This window comes from Ovis canadensis, chromosome 23 (genome assembly GCF_042477335.2).
Source record: "Ovis canadensis isolate MfBH-ARS-UI-01 breed Bighorn chromosome 23, ARS-UI_OviCan_v2, whole genome shotgun sequence".
Classification (NCBI taxonomy): Eukaryota; Metazoa; Chordata; class Mammalia; order Artiodactyla; family Bovidae; genus Ovis; species Ovis canadensis.
This window is the reverse complement of record NC_091267.1, coordinates 15,545,051-15,562,002: the sequence shown is the minus strand read 5'-3', so window position 1 is coordinate 15,562,002 and position 16,952 is coordinate 15,545,051. Positions and strand designations below refer to the sequence as shown.

The 16,952-nt window shown below is 52.0% G+C and overlaps 1 protein-coding gene across 4 annotated transcripts in view; it reads right to left on the bottom strand.

The window, feature by feature from the left end:
• MBP (myelin basic protein) overlaps positions 1-16,952 on the bottom strand; it is a 105,836-nt gene that overhangs the window by 80,470 nt on the left and 8,414 nt on the right. The gene's annotated exons all lie outside the window — the stretch shown is intronic.

The following is a 16,952-nucleotide window of genomic DNA, read 5'->3' as shown; positions in this document are numbered from 1 at the left end:
GAGGTCGTTAGCCTTGGAAGTGGTACTTCCAGAGTTTCCAACATGGTTTTTCAATCAGAACAATGATCCCGTTCTGAATGCGACATCTGTTTCTGAAGAGAGAAAACGAAAGCCGCCAAACTCAAGGGGCACCTGAAGTCTCTGAGGCAGCGTCTCTGTCCTCTAATCCCTGGCAAAAATCCAGACCCAGATTCTGTCCAGGGACACGCACAGTTCAGCGAGTTTCCTTGTCCAGGAAGATCAGCCCATCTCTAGCGCGCTCACAGACCGGGCGCAAGTCCCAACCAACGGACAGAGGCATACTTCACGCCCAATGAGACGGACAGACGTGGGGAGGAGCTGCGGACGCTGCACAGACACACACAGGATGCTTGCAGCGTTGAGAGTCCCGCGAGCGCAGAAGGAGCAGACCTGACCAAAGGCCGCTTATCAGACAGGCATCCCAAGGTTCGGCAGCATTTGTAGGAAGATACTGCTGCTGCTGCTGCGGCTAAGTCGCTTCAGTCGTGTCTGACTCTGTGCGACCCCATAGACAGCAGCCCATCAGGCCCCACCATTCCTGGGATTCTCCAGGCAAGAACACTGGAGTGAGTTGCCATTTCCTTCTCCAATGCATAAAAGTGAAAAGTGAAAGTGAAGTCACCCAGTCGTGTCTGACTCTTAGCGACCCCATGGATTGCAGCCTACCAGGGTCCTCTGTCCTTGGGATTTTCCAGGCAAGAGTACTGGAGTGGGGCCATTGGCAAGACTGGAACGGCTTCAGTGCAGAAACCAAGGGGTTTCCAATGCCCATGGATAAAGATTTGCTCAAGCAAATTCTAGAGGACATGTACATAATCTCACGAAGTGAGCTGCAAATGCAAGAGTTTGGGCCCCGTTAATGTGCACCTTAAAAACAGAAGTTTCATAAACATTCTTGAAAAACATCTGCTTCTCTTTTCCAGGTACTTGCAACCTCAAATAAAGCAGCACAGAAACACCGCCCAGGAAGAGCTGGCAGGCGGCTGAGTTTTCTCTGAAAGGATACCTGGCCCAGAAAGTCTTGGTTCTACCCTATTTGCCAGGGGTCTCTGCAAACCAATGTACAGGGGCTCTGTGAGAGGGCTGCCAGGACACGCAGGTGAGCAAGGAAGGCCAATGGAGACAGTCATGAAGCCAAGTAGCAAAACCTGGGTCATCCTTTCCTTGATTTCCTGTGCTTGTTTGGTATCCAGAAAGGGGCATCTCCACTAGCCCCTGATCCAAAGGAGCCCTGATCCAAAGCCCCCTTTGTTCAGGAACCCCACAGCTGTCTGCCCCCCATGTACTTCTCTTCACCACTAGAGACCACTTAAAATGAAGCCACCACAGATTCCAAACCAAAAGCCCCTAACACATATATTGGAAAATTTTCAGATAAAATAAATCATATCTTCTCCAAGTCTGGTGGGTTTCTGCTTATTGTTCCTGAGAATGCTTTATAAGCAGCAACAGGCTTGAAAGATTACTAGCTGCTATGGTTGGTTTTCCTTCTAAGGTCCTGAGTCAACCAAAAACCAAAATGAAATAAGTATACAAAAAACCCTGCAGAGTGTAGCTTTCCTATATCCCCCTAGCTGGCCAATGGTAAAATTAGGACTCAAATCAGATACCTGAATGAGCTTCGATGCTCGCTCAGGCAGTTCTTGGTATCAAACTCCAGTGATATTTCTTTGCCTGGTTCTTAAATTTTTCTTTAGAAACTGTGGAGGTTAAGATACATCAAAGTACAGAAAGGAGAGGGAATCTTAGGTTTTCTACAAATAATGACTTCTTCATTTAGAAATCTGATTGATGAGGGCTTGGTTGAATCATCTAGGATCTCAAAGACACTGAGTTTCAACCTTGAAACCCAACAGTCCACATTCAGGAGTGACACGATTCATTGAATCAACATCAACCAAAAACAACACGAAGTGAAGGTCACAGCTTTGGAACGTGAAAAGAACGCACACAGACCTTATCCAACAGTCCCCGTGCTGCGAAAGCAAACACTCGCCTTGAAACTTGGAAGACAAAGTTGTATTAGAAAAAAAAAGCCCATGTGCCTCATGTGAATTTTCTAGCCCAAACTTTTCTAGCAGCAAATGTACTGTTTTTCTCCCCCAGAAAGGTACACAACTGAAGAATTCAGCCAAACTCATTGCACACAGGTCCCTCGACCTACTCGCATCCCTGGACCTGTAGGAACCATGAGGACCATTTGTACCATCACTTTAGACCTGTCCCCTGGCTCAGGTGACCAGTCTTGAAGGACCATTGTAAAGTTCACTCATCACATTGCTTTGTTTGGTCACTAAGTTGTGTCTGACTCTTTGGGACCCCACAGACTGCAGCCCGCCAGGCTTCCCTGTCCTTCACCATCTCCCGGAGTTTGCTCAAACTCATGTCCATTGTGTCAGTGATGCCATCCAGCCATCTCACCCTCTGTCACCCTCATCGTGTGATGATTCAAAGAACATGTGAGGACCAGCTTCTAGCTGAACAACGCTCCTTGAAAAGCAAAAAACTGAATTGTCCTCTAAACATGGGGAGGGTTTCTAAAATATTTCATACACCCAATGAAAGGCAAGTTTCGATCCTGCAAAGACACTCTTTAGAGAAGCATGTATCAGTATCTGAACTTCCCCAAAGCCTCCCGTATTTCTGAGTGTCTCCTTGGTGACTGTGAAGGATGTTGGATGCTCTTCCCCAGGTCGACTGGTGAGAAAGGGGGCAACAGCATCTGACAGCGTCACCTCCTGTGTGTGGGGAGCAGTGGGTTGTTGCCGCGGGAGACCACACACAGCCAAGTCCCTGCAGAGTGGAAACTCTTCCTGTCTTTATATTTTTTAGGTGGAACCCAGAGCAGATCTTTCAAGATCTGAATTTCAGATTAAGTGCTGAACGTAGATCCAAGTGGGGACAGCATGCTCTGGTAAATCAAAGCCAGGGCCCTAGTGGCGATAAAAACACTGCTGACTTAGGGGAACCACAAGAATGCATCATGTATGAAGACATGCGTGTGGAAAAACCTGTGCTTTCAATGTGTGTGTTTACATGGTGGCTACAGTTAAGAGCACTGCAATGTAGACAGGCGGACTTCATTTTGTTGTGCTTTGCTTTATTGCTCTTTGTCACTGATGCATTTTTTACAAATTGAAGGTTTGTGGAAACTCTGCATTGTCAGATGATGGCTGACATTTTTTAGCAACGAAGTATTTTTAAATTTAAAAAATGATGCTTTTAAAAAATAAATAAAATGGATGCTTTTAAAAATGCAAGTTGACCTTTGCAGACAATTTCAGTATTCTATCATCCACCCTCCCAATTCACTCACACGGATCACCCCCCAAAACGCCTCTATGGGGGTCGTCTCACTGGGGAAATGGAGGTCTGAGGCACACACGGTGGTTTGCTCGATGAGACGGGCACAGACAGGGAGGAGGGGACTCGCCTTTGTCCCCTTGGGGACTGAGCTGCAGTTGAAGCGCAGAACTGTGTGTTCTCTGTTCAGGGTGGCAGTCTGAACCGCAGGGGCGGAGCCAGGGTCATTCTGGACTTCCAGCTCTCTGCGCCCCCATGCAGGGTCGTGAGTATTGATAACCAGCGTGGTGTATGTAATACATAAAATACAATGCATCGAACATCTGCGCATCCATTCTCTGTTTAACAAATAACAACTGATGTATTTGATGGGAGATGGATAAATTAGGAGGCTGGCATTAACAGATACTCACTGCTACATACAAAGTAGACAGAGGGCAAGGGCCTGCTGTATAGCACGGCTGACTTTATTCAATATATATTTTTTGGCTACATCATGCAGCTTCTGGGATCTTTGTTCCCTGACCTGGTGTGGCGCCTGGGCCCTCAGTAGTAAAAGTGCAGAGGTTGCCAGGGAGTGCCCTCAAAATTCTGTAATAACCTACAAGGAAAAAGAATCTGAAAAGGAATCTGTCTATATCTATATATCTGAATCATTGTGCTGTATTACCTGAAACTAAAACATTGTAAACAACTATACTTCAATTATATCTAATTATATATAAATAGTTATATATTTGCAACTATTCAATTTATACAAATATAAAAGTGATAAAATTATATAAACTTTTTCAATTACATATAAATAGTTATTTCCAAAATAAAAAAAGAACAGAGTTGTTGTATTTGAAATTAATCACAGGCAAAACAGTTAACTTCTTCTCCAGTTGGCAGCCTGGACTTTGGGGTTCCCCGCCCTGGTGCAGAGAACCGCCCGCGGGCATCCACATTCTCCCCTGGCAGCACCTCCTCTGGCCTCCGTCTTTCTCTCACCTCCTCAGTCACCTCCCCTGCAGGTATTAGGCAAATCCTGACTCCCTGTCCCCTCCTTCCAGAACACAAACCTCAGGATTTCACCTAACAGGATACTGTGCGACGTCAGTATCGGGGGGCGGGGAGAGCGTTGCTTCTGGACACAGAGGCGCTGTCTTTGGACCAAATGCTCTGAAGCACAGCTGATCCAGGCACGAGACCCCCGCACTGCCCCTTGCGGACGGGAGGCCTCCTCCAGGCCGTGTGTTCTGACCAGAGCTTCATCACCCCTCGGAGCATAACTTTAGGTTGTCCTTCAGAGGACTGTCTGCGAAATACATTAATCAGTACTTTTAGAACTCAAGACTACTGGGCACAGAATAGATAGAAACAAACGTTCCAGGTCAGACTTCTAAGCGTGTACAAACTTCTTCCTCGGTCTCAGATGAACAGACAGAGCATTTATGCATCATTTCCAGTAGGCAGATTCTAGCCTTAAATGCACAATTTGCACTGGCAGGAAAAGAAAGACAGGAAAAGCCACGTGACCATTCTCAGCTCAGGGCCCCTCACCAGCGGGGCCATCAGGACGTGAGGCATGTGGCGCAGCCCCGACGGCGGGTCCTGGACCTGACTCTGGGTGACCGGGCCCCACCCGCCGGGGACAGAAGGGGGCGGGCTTACGGAGGCGCCCCACAGCTGGTCTCTGTAACACGCTGCAAAGAGCCATCTGCAGGCGGAAGAGCTGCGTGTGAGGTCATTTCTATTCCATTCCATTCTTGTAATTAATCAAACAGAGAGAAAGAGGAAAATTCATGTGGAATGCGCTTGGAACTCAGGCCGGAAGCATCATTGGGTTATTAGGAAGCTTTTTGTGAAATAATATGAAAGGAACACGGTGGGAGGGGAAGAGGAGGGTCAGTACTGGGAGCAGGGTGGACTCCAGGTGATAGCGGCTGCCCGTACTCCTTAGGTGCAAATTCAGGCCCACGTGAGATTTCTAAGCAGCCACTGGGATGACTGAGAATTTCCATATTGTTTTCATGATCACGCACGCTTGTGTCATCGTGGTGGGAGTGGTGGCATGACTCCCCAGGGTGGGTGTTGACAGGTTGAGAAAACATCTTCCAGCCGTCTAGCTGTCGCACACCTTCCGTAGAGCCCTTGACATGGGCTCTCGCACATGTGGACATCTGCGCTGAAACTCTGAGGTCAGGGGAGGAGAAAAGGGTGAGAAGCTCAGGAACCCAGAAGCGACGCTCCTGCTCGGTCCTAACCCTGACCCTTCTCCGTCAAAGACAGCCCCGCACAGGACACGGCGCGACTTCTCCTAGGTCCAGACCAGACTCGGGGGTGAAAGAGGGGCGGCAAGAAGAGAGAAGCAGGGGAGACTGAGACCCAGGGGAGGCTGCGGACACCAAAAGGCTGAGCTTGCTGTTTCTGAAGTAACTCTGAGTGCATTTTCATAGGCAATGGGATTGTCATGAAATCATCGTCTCCATAGATTCACTGTGGGAGAGACGAGGCCTCAATCCAAAGTGTTCATCCATTTCTAGACTGTTCATCAACGCGATAAAGAGAAGACTTTGTTCTAACAAGTCACCTTGAGAAAACGGCTGAATTACACAACACCTGTTCGTGGTCCTCATGAACACCTGTACGTGGATCCTCAAGCTTCATGAGGAAGAGGGCATCTTTTTAATTTCCTGCCCAATATCTTGCAACAACAGCTGGTGAAAAGTATGTGCAAAGATTTATTTGGGTTTTAATTCCATGCCCGCCAATTACTATTTACTGCAGAGCTTAGAAATTTGGTTCTCTGAGCTCCCGATTTCTCATCTGTCAAATCAGATCATAATACCTGCAGTCCATCTGCAGAGGATTCAATAAGGTAACAGACTCAAATTCCCCGGGCCCCGGACAGTCCATCGGCAACATAATCACCTCTCTTCCCTCCCTTAGAGAATGGCGTGTATGTTACATGAGACGCCGGCAGCAGAATGAGACAAATAAGGAGTTAATTATGACCCCGAAGGGCCAATCATCGCAGACATTTTAACTGTCAAAGTTCAACTTGCTTGTAATAAAGATGTTCAGTGAATACACTGCCTCATAATCAGGAGAAAACCAAAGCCCATTCGTCCTTCTCAACTGACTTGGGTGCAATTTTCCATGTACAGTAGCTCAGAGTATTCATAGCTTTTCTCTGTCCTGTCTGCACTTGCATATGTGTGAATACTGACGGTACAAGCAACAGCAGGATGTCGTCTGCAGGGAGGGGCTGCGAAGGACCCAGAGGCTGAGGTCGCCTGGGATCACAGACGTGGGTCAGGTGTGAAACCGCAGAAGCACTGAATCCACAGTCCGTGTTTTAACATCTACCCGCTGGAATCCGCGCACAGCCGTCCCAGCCGGGAGAGGATTCACATGGGCTTTGGCAGCAGGATTAAAACCCCACCAGGGGGCTAACTTCTGCTCTCTCTGCTTTTCAACATCATTAAAGCAACGCTTTCAAAATTCCATGTCCTTTGGTATTAACCCTTAGTGGAGCCCTAGCATTTTTTGCTGTTCGGTTGCTCAGTCGTGTCTGACTCTCTGTGACCCCGTGGACTGCAGCATGCCAGGCTTCTCTGTCCTCCACTATCTCCCGGAGTTTGCTCAAATTCATGTTCACTGAGTCAATGATGCCATCCAACCATCTCTTCCTGTGTCACCCCACCCGCCCCCCTTCACTTTCAATCTTCCCAGCATCAGGGTCTTTCCCAGTGAGCTGGCTCTTCGCATCAGATGGCCAAAGTATCAGAGCCTCAGCTTCCCACTAGGCTTTCAGGCTTACTATAAAGTGATAACTTCACTGCTCTCGCTACCGTCACGCTGTGTGCCTAACCTCTGAGCTGATCCAGATGACTCGCAGCCCCGAGTTCCTGTGAACTACACGCTGAAGGGGCTTCGAGGTACCCAAGGGGCACCGTGCTTCCTTTCTGGGAGCCGCTGATGCGAGGCGGAGTGAACGCGATGCAGAGCTGAAGGCGGGCCCTCCGCCTCCCCCACACCCCCTGCACCCGCCTGGCACCCCACAAGCGGCAGCTGCTGGCTTGCTCCCAGCCGCCCTTCTGTGCTGGGCACAGCCTGTCTTGGGGTGTGGACCCTGACAGACCACACAGATCCCAGCCCCCTAAGAGGTGGGCGGGGGCTGCAAGGATTCTGAACGACAGACAGTAGGCCTGCGCCTCTGACCTTTAAAGGAAAACCCAGAGAGCGCGTGTGAAAGAGCAAGGAGCTCACGTAGAAAGTCAAAGGGCCCAACAGAGAAGAGTGAGACCAACTGAGGGCTCCTACCGCGCTGGGGGCTGTCCTCGTCCTCCCCTCCCTCCCCCATCCCTGCCTCCTCCCTCCACCAGGACCCCCGGGCTCATGCCAGCTTTCTGCAGACAATCATTTTTATTTCCCAGGTCAAAAGCATTCCTGTAACACCCTGTGCTCAGAACACAGCGAACAGTCACCACCATCACCAGAACAACCGCCCCGAATAAACCCCCACACGCTCCTGTGAACGAGACAAAACGAAGGCCCATTTTAGGACGGGAACCGGGGCGGGATGCCCAAGAAGCCACCCTGCGTTCAGGAGCGCCTGTGATGTTGACCTCTGAGATCCTCGGGCTCCCCCCAAACTCCCTCGCACCCTCAAGCTTCCAGCACGAGACCACCTGTGGTCTCGCATAGGAAGTATCAGAAGAAAGCAGCTTCTAGATTTGAGGGGATGGGACACTTCGTGCTGGGTTATCACATAATATCCACAGCTACTGATCACAGTCCCAGAGCTGGTAAAGAATCTGCCTGCAATGCAGGAGACCCAGGTTCGATCCCTGGGTTGGAAAGATCCCCTGGAGAAGGAAGTGGCAACCCACTCCAGTATTCTTGCCTGGGAAATCCCACGGACAGAGGAACCTGGCGGGCTACAGTCCATGGGGTTGCAAAGAGTTGGACATGACTGAGCAACTAACTCTCTATCTTCTCCAGGCTTATCAGATTTACACCACGGACGAACACTGCCTGAAAGTTCTCAAAAACCATTAAAAAAAAAAAAAAGAAATCACAGAACGGCAAAAGGACGGCGCTGTGGGGTCTGACTGTGGTTCCTTGAGCCTGGTCCCGGGTATCAGCTGACTCTGCAGGAATGTCCTCACCGGAACAGGATGCAAGTGACATCCTGGAGTCCCTGGCTCCAGGTGCTACCACAACATCACCTCTCTCAGTGACAACAAAGCATCTCCTTGAAGGAAAAAAAGCAGCAAACCAAACAGTAGTTCATCAATGCTTAAGTTAGGATGACTTTTAGAAAGCCTTATAAATATATTCACACATATATGGTTAGCCAGCATGTTTAGCTTTCTGTAGCTCTTACAACACTTTGGCCACATGATGTGAAGAGCCAACTCATTGGTAAAGACCCTGATGCTGGGAAAGACTGAGGGCAGAAGAAGGGGGCGACCGAAGATGAGATGGTTGGATGGCATCACTGACTCAACGGACATGAGTCTGAGCAAGCTCCGGGAGCTGGTGCAGGACAGGGAAGCCTGGCGTGCTGCAGGCCATGGGGTCACAGAGAGTTAGACACGGCTGAGTGAATAATGATAACAACAGGAAGATAGGGAATTCCGTGTGAAAGCAGCAGCTCCCAGGAAGCCGGGCTGCTGGGGCCCCGGCCCGCCAGGCCCGCAGTCACAGGCTCTCTGATGGTCGGGAAGTGGACTCAGGCAGATGCAGGACACACACCTTCCGCAGCAGGTGGGGCGTCGGCAAACAGCCCCGTCCCGGGGACTAACTCAGTCGTGGGCATGGAGGCCGGGCCCCGCTGACCCCCCTGGGTCAGGCTGTGCCTGGGCTGCCCACCTGGAGGCCAGCAGGTGGGGCTTCCAGAGAAACAGTCCCAGAGCTCAAGTCCCTGGGGTGCCCCTTCCTGTAGGCTCTCTGCTGCTTGCTCTGAGGCTTTGGTCCCGGAGGGTACATGTTTACTCCAGGAGGGCTGTGGAAATGACCAGTTAATATTTTACTAGCCGAGTGCAGTGGGGGCCACATGCGTACTGCTGTCACAGGCACCGGCGTGCCCATGACCAGGACGCTGGCGCTGGAGACAGGAAGCACACACATCGTGGGCCTCGCACAAGGCCAGAGCCAGCGAGCAAAGGGCAGGGGGTGTGCCGAGCTCGTGCACTTAATCCACCTCCAGAACAGCTCACATGTTCCCTGGCGTCAGACGTGACGGCTCCTGATAACTGCATGGGAAGGAATGCGTGTATTTAATCCACCTCCAGAACAACTCATGTTCTCTGGCGTCAGACGTGACGGCTCCTGATAACTGTGCGTGGGGAGGGAACATATTGCTCGGGCCCAGGTTGGTGTGAGGTCTGCGGTCAAGAGACCTACAGCCCGAGTCCTCATCTTCCTGAAAACACAGAGGACACGTGAACCCTGGGACTGCCGATCTCACCGCTCCAGCTTCAGACCAGCAGCCCCACGGCGGTCCCAGGGAGAGAGTCAGTCTCCCACCTGGTACCTTCTTCCCAGGTGAGCTCCTCCCACAAGCTTCCAGATGCTGAGTGGGGAAAAGAAGGCAGGCGTGGTCATCACCCCATCAGGCCCCGCAGGCTCAGGGCTCAGAGCTGATGTCAGGGCTCTGCGTGGTCACTGGGGCGTGCGGGACTGCAGAGGGTGAGGGACTTGGGCCGGCGGCAGGTACAGATAAAGCAAAGGGAGGGAGACATTCCGGGAGAGTGGGACTCAGTGGACAGGGCTCAACCGAGGTGGGAGGCTCGAGAGGACGGCCCGTGTGATGGTGCTGCCTGCGTGCCCGGCGGGAGGGACCTCTCCAGACGTCCATCCTCCCGACTTGCTCCTGTCCAGGCGGAGGTGGGTGCTGTTCCAAAGCTCCTCCTTTCACAGATGATGAGGCTCACGAGGTTTGGAAAGTCTGGGTGACACAAGTTCACAGTCACAGGTTCAAGGCTGACCCAGCGACTTGGGCAGGGCGCTGAATTTCTGCAGGAAAAGGACCCTCGATGCGTGCAGCCTCCAGTTTATTAGGGAATCAGAGCTGCCTGGGGGATAGAGGCGCAGCTTTTTCTCTACTTCACATGTTTTAAGGTATGTTCTGACAGCTCAAAGCTCATTAACAGCAACCTGGGCGGAGCCTTGACCGTTGTTCCCCACGATGTCACTCCCCGCTGCAGACAGCAGTGAACGGCGGAGCACTATAGGAATATATCCTACAAGTGAATCTTTCTTTAAAATCAGTTATTTACTTTCAGTTGCGCTGGGCCTTTGTCGCTGAGCGTGGGCTTGCTCTAGTTTCGGCGAGGGGGGCCTGCTCTTCACTGCAGAGCTCGGCCTTCTCTGGCTGCAAAGCGCATGCTCAGGGCTCAAGCTCGGCTCAGCAGTTGTGGCGCCCGGCATGGCTGCCCCGCTGCACGTGGGATATCCCCCACGAGGGAAGATGTGTCTCCTATACTGGCAGGCGGATTCTCCGTCACTGAGCCACCAGGGAAGCCCACAAGTGAATCTTTTTAAAAAAACTCTGTTACCGAAAAATTGTATTAACTAAATTGTATGAATAAATAACAAGTATCTACAGAGCACAACAGACGTGATGAATATGAGGCTGCCAATAAGCTTGTAGTTTGAACCTGAACTTTTCACCTGGCTCTGCCTGCTTTTTAGTTTCTAAGTGTCCTCTTTAAGGCCTAAAAGTATCAGTATCCTTTCAGAGTGCGTGAGTGTGTGTGTGTGTGCTCAGTCGTGTCCGACTCTTTACCATCCTATGGACTGCAGCCCACCAGGCTCCTCTGTCCGTGGCATTTTCCAGGCAAGAACACTGGAGTGGGTTGCCATTTCTTTTAAGAAGGATGCTTTATCACCACAAGGTGGAGGCCTTATGGTTTTGTTTCTCCATCACGATTACCATTATTCAGAAGCCTTTTACAGGAAATAAATGAAAACTGAAAACATCTTGGCAGAGAGCGCTTACAATACTGTGTTTACCTGATCAACCCTGACCACGCTGACACTGTACTCGAGGGTCTTAATCACTCACACTCCCCCCAAAGCATGGTTTTTGATGCCAAGAGGGGGTAAAAAGGGGGTAACGTACAAAGACAGCTCAGGACCTACTTGAAGGGCTCAAGAGGGTGACTGAAGCGAGGCGTGCGGGGCAGGAAGCCTGAGTCTAGTCCCCTCTGCCACCAGCAGCGGGCAGCCCTGGACAGGTCACCGGCTCTGCTCTCCTGGGGAAGCGAGGGGGCGGGCTGGGGGCGGGGCTGCACCGACTTCCGCCAGGATGGGACCACACGTCCACCCCGTAACCCCGGAAGCTTTGAAAACTGAGCCTTTCCAGACAAGGTTTGAGCAAAGCTGTTGCACCATGTCGGACACGCAGACGGCTGGGTTCCCGAAGCTGGGGGCCGGGTCCAAACGAGACAGGACAAGCTGTCACCCGAGTGTCCCCTGGCTGCCAGCCACCTTTCCAAAGGGCTAACTGTGAGCCACACTCTAATGGGAGAGGCGACTGAAGGGTGGAATGGAAACCGCTGAGCCCAGGGCGGTCCACACTGCATCTGGTGCAGTGCCTGGCCTTTCGGTTACTGGTTTCCAGCCTGGTTAGCTGTGCAGACAGGCTACACACACGGGGTCTCAACAGGCAGCCAGGACTATGCAGTGCAGAGACCTCAGCTAGTGATCTCTCTCTCACGGAGCCCACAGCACCCATTTGGGTCCGGGTTCACCTGCTGTGAGGGGTGAGTGACACCTCCCGTCTCCTTCCTCTCTGCGTTTACACCTGCCTCCCAGGCTCTCCCGGAACATCTGTAATTAGTCATGAAACCCACATGAGCTGCCTGCAGAAAACTCCATAATGGGCAGGCTAACCTGAAAAACGGATGGGGAAACAGCGGGGTTTGGGACCGCCGTCCTGCAGAGCTCCGACAGATCACAGACCTCACAGTCACCGACGGCGGCTCCAGGCAGACAAAGCCAGGAACAGACGCGGCATGGAGTCCAGGGTACATTTGTCAAATTCTTCTTCAACACATGTTGTGTGTGTGTGTATACGTATGCTGCTGCTGCTGCTGCTGCTAGTGAAGTGAAAGTCGCTCAGTCGTGTCCGACTCTTTGCAACCCCATGAACTATACAGTCCATGAATTATCCAGGCCAGAATACTGGAGTGGGTAGCCTTTCCCTTCTCCAGGGGATCTTCCCAACCCAGGGATCGGACCCAGGTCTCCAGCACTGCAGGCAGATTCTTTACCAGCTGAGCCACCAAGGAAGGCCTGGTACTCAACTAACCCGTGTCCGACTCTTTGCGACCCCATAGACTGTAGCCCTCCAGGCTCCCCTGTCCATGGGATTCTCCAGGCAAGAATACTGGAGTGGGTTGCCACTCCCTTCTCCAGGGGATCTTCCCGACCCGAGGATCGAACCTGCATCTCCTGTGTCTCCTGCATTGGCAGGCGGATGCTCTACCCCTGAGTCACCTGGGAAGCCCACATGTTGTGAAAGCAATGAAGTTAAGTCTCAGAGAGTCCAGGCTCTGAGGTGATTCTGCCACAGAAGCCCACAGAAATGACATCTGGGGCTTTGCCTGTCTTCATGAAAGAATGAAGTTTTATTAAAAAAGAGTATAAATATTTGTACAGGTTTTCATCTACCTTCACATTAAAATCTGCTTTAAGTTCCCATCACACACTTTATTTTGGTGTTGCTAATCCTATGTAAAAATTTCCATATAAATACGCATGTTTTACTGTTAGGACTGTTACTTAATGTGGCTTTAAACACGACCCTTCCCTGCCTTTTCAGAAAGGCCATCTGCCAAGTCAGTACTGCTATGTCCTTTTTCTCTTCACATAACAATTTCCAAACACTGTCTGAAATCAACAAGGCTAGCTTTTAATACCTGGTTCAAATCCTTCTCTCTTTAAAAATGAGTCTTGACACACAGAGATAATGACAGAATAAAGTAATCATCATCTGCCTTTTAAAACAGACAGCATCTGCCATACAGCAGTACAAATGATCCTTCAAAACCAGTGATGCTTTGGGCTTGAGTCTGAAATATAATTTATCCTCTGTTTCCAGCAAGACGGCGCCGGATGGGACCCCACCTCGTAAACCCCTGGTCTTAGCTTGTCAGTCCAGGGTTATTTTGTTTTCAGACATCCAAAAGGACCAGAATAAAAACAACCGAAGCACACCCTGACCCCCACCACACTCTGAGAAACCTAGCCCCTAAAATACGAGAATCATTTGTGTCTAGGTTCCTGCTTGACGTGGTCCTTTAAGGCAACACAGTGAGCTGATGTCCCACAGGATGTCCCACGTCCTGGCTGGTAAAGAGGACTTGGACAGTGGTGGTTGTTGCTGCTGTTCAGTCATTAAATTGTGTCCAACGCCCTGCGACCCCATGGACTGCAGCACGCCAGGCTTCCTGCCCTTTACTGTCTCCAGGAGTTTGCTCAAGCTCATGTCCATCGAGATGGTGATGCCATCCAACCATCTCATCCTCTCTCATCCCCTTCTCCTGCCCTCAATCCTTCCCAGCATCAGGGTCTTTTCCAGTCACTCAGCTCTTTGCATCAGGGTGCCAAAGGACTAGAGGTGACCTGTGCAGAATTCAGACTCTTCTGGGTGTCAGCTGGATGGTGATGATCAGGGTTAGTGGAACCAGCTATCAGAGAGGTAGCAGACACCAACCTGACCTCTACGTGGACGGTGGGAGATGAGAAAAACTTCTAAATTTCCCAGAAAGTAAGTGCGGGTTGGAGTGCTGAGCCCCTTATAAACTAAATGTGATCAGAACCAGGGGACGGAGCTGCTGCTGTGAACAGCTGTCCAGGGAAGGTGGGCATCCTGGAAAGAGCCCTGAAGAAGCTGCAGATCCTCACCCCAGCCCTCACCCTAACTCACCCCCAGCTAGGCTGCAGGCAGGGGGGCGCAGGGCTGCTAGGAGGGTCAGAAGCGGCCCTCTGCTGGCACAGCCCCTCGTCAGGACTCCTGTACAGGTTTTGTTTATCTTGTGAGGTGCTCCGCAAATGCAGTGCCTTGGGGAACCTATCTTAGGACCCCAAGCTCCCTGATGACACACTACGATTCAGTCTTCAGGGCCAGAGCCATGTCTCCTTCATGCAGGGCCTCTGGAAGGGCATGGGGTGGCCTCTGAGTGTCCTGGAGAATCAGGGAATTTAAACTGTGCAGCTGCCCCATCTGGGCGCCTATAATGCAGCTCTGGAGCTTTCGTCTCAGAGCAATTTAGCAAAAATGTTAGGTTCCAACTCTCCAAGAAACCGGATGGAGAGGATGAATATCCATAAATATTCCTTGTCAGATATGCCAGCGCTCAGAGGCACGAAAGAGAATGTCACCCCCTAAATGGAGAGAGTATCAAAAATAAGCGATACGCACAGGAACACACCGCCAGTACAGGGTGTGATTTTCCATGAATCATTCTTTGAACAGAAAGTCATTTACCAGGAAATAGAATTTCTCAGTCGTGCTGAAGTGGATGAGCGGGAGCTCGTGCAGGTGTGTTCAGGTGAACCTGTGTCGCCGAGACGCCCCTGGGGCCCTCCTCACCCGTTTCTGCCTCTCACTGGGCAGTGGGCCTCGTGACTACTAGAAACACACGTTCCTGGGCCGAGACCCCAAGACTGGAGGTGGTGTCCAGGCACCAGGGCCTAGGACTCTGCATTTAATGAGCACTCTGGCCGACATGCCAGCAGGTGGCTGCCGGGTCGGGCGTGGTCGCTGGGTGTCATCCTCATCCACAGCCTCCGAGGAGACTTGGGGTCCGGCTCCGGCCGCTGCAGGTGCTCTGCTGGGGTGCTCCTATCCTGTTCCCAGCCAGTCTCGGTCCCCGCCCGCCGTCTCTGCGGGCTCCGGCAGGTTTCTGATCAGACACAGGGGGGAGGCCCTCCGTCTCTGGGGAGGCTGGCGGCCGCTGTGGGGGAGGCTGAGGTTCTGGCATCTTTGCTAAAGGAGCTGTCTCTGCCCCTGGCTCTTTGCTCCTGCCAGGGGGGTGCCGCAAACTGCAGCAGAGGGTGCCGGATGTGTCTGGGGGAGACCCTCTGTCGCTGACACACCCCAAAGGCGAGGCCCACACTTGTGGGTGCAGTTATTAGTGGTGAGGGCGCCAGCGGGAGCCCGTTCTTGACTGAAAACCTCGAGGATGGGGCCACCAGGCTCCTCACACTCAGACAAGTCAAACCCTTGCCAGCTTCCACCTCCCAACCCCCTCGTCCCATGAAACAAGGGGAAATTGACTGCAGGAGTCATGCTACGAAATAAACATTTCGGAAAACCCCATGACAGCGGGGCATGTCGCCCAGTGGCTCTGCCTGCCTTTCCGACCTCCATATACAGGAAGTCTCACTCCAGCTGGGGGGCCGCTGGCTGAGGGGCTCCCGGCAGCTGGGACCTCGGTGCTCAGCCGTCATCTGCAAGGCCCAGGGCGGGACCTGCCATCCCGGAGTGTCCCTCAGAGCTGCCCACGGGGTGGTCTGCAATGAACGTTGGCCACCGATCAAAGCAAAACCTGACGCAATAAGCCACCAAGTAAACTCAGCTTTCAGAAGAAGCATCACCACCACTCACCGTTTCCTAGATTTTTAACACCTCAGAGGTATAAACCAAATCCAAGCCTAGTTACCACGTAATTAGCATTAGCACAACACTAAAATCCAGTGTGTTCACTCAAACACGCCAACGGCTCCTGTGTCCTGGGTCTTGAAATTCACAGCACCCCGGAGAAGCGTCACTCCCCAAGAACAACGCCCGGGGCTCTGAGGAGAAGCTCATTTCCTGTGAAAGGCTGTGGCTTTGGGCCTCGGAGACGCTGCCTCGCACCCTGGAGGGTGGCACCCCCGTGTCGCCAGCTCTCAACCACTGACCCCTTTTCAAAACCGGTAGCAGTTCTGATGTGGGCGTCACGTCCCCACTGAGAGAGACGCTGCTCTTGCATGTTTTCATACTGACTCTTTCCTTCAAAAGTGGGCCCCTTTTAAAACAGCAGCCCCTGGTTTCTGGTTGGTTCCCAGCACTCGTGAGCAGCGTGGGGACGGGGCCTGGGGCTGACGGGGGCCAGGAGGTGGTCCACCGTCCCTCCCTCCCTGGGGACAGTGACTCGGGTCCACGTGGTCAGACGTGGGTGTAGGCATGCCTGGGTTTGAGAATGTGCTTCCGAGCCCTCAGGAGCATAGCGCAGCGGTGTTGGCCGTCACAGGGTCACCAGACAGAGCAGAGGAGGCCCTGGGAGTCACAGGATCTCCCAGGTCTACTGACCCCCGAGAATTCACATCTCCTCGCCTGTAAAGAGAGGAAGACGCCACTCATTCAGAGTGTCGCTGAGGGACAGCGATGAGCCCCAGACTACACCTGGCTCCCCAGCGGGGGGCAGAGGGGGCAGGAGGGCCCCCACCCCCTGGGGAATGGTCTGACCCCAGGATGCTGACAGAGCCTGTCTGGACACCATCATTTCATTTTCCTGTGTCCTTTCAGAAAATAAGTCTGTCTAGAAACAGACTCACAGACACGGAGTGGGGAAATAAATTAGGAGCCTGGGGTTAGCAGATACAAACTGCTGTATATAAAACAGATAAACAAGGTCCTA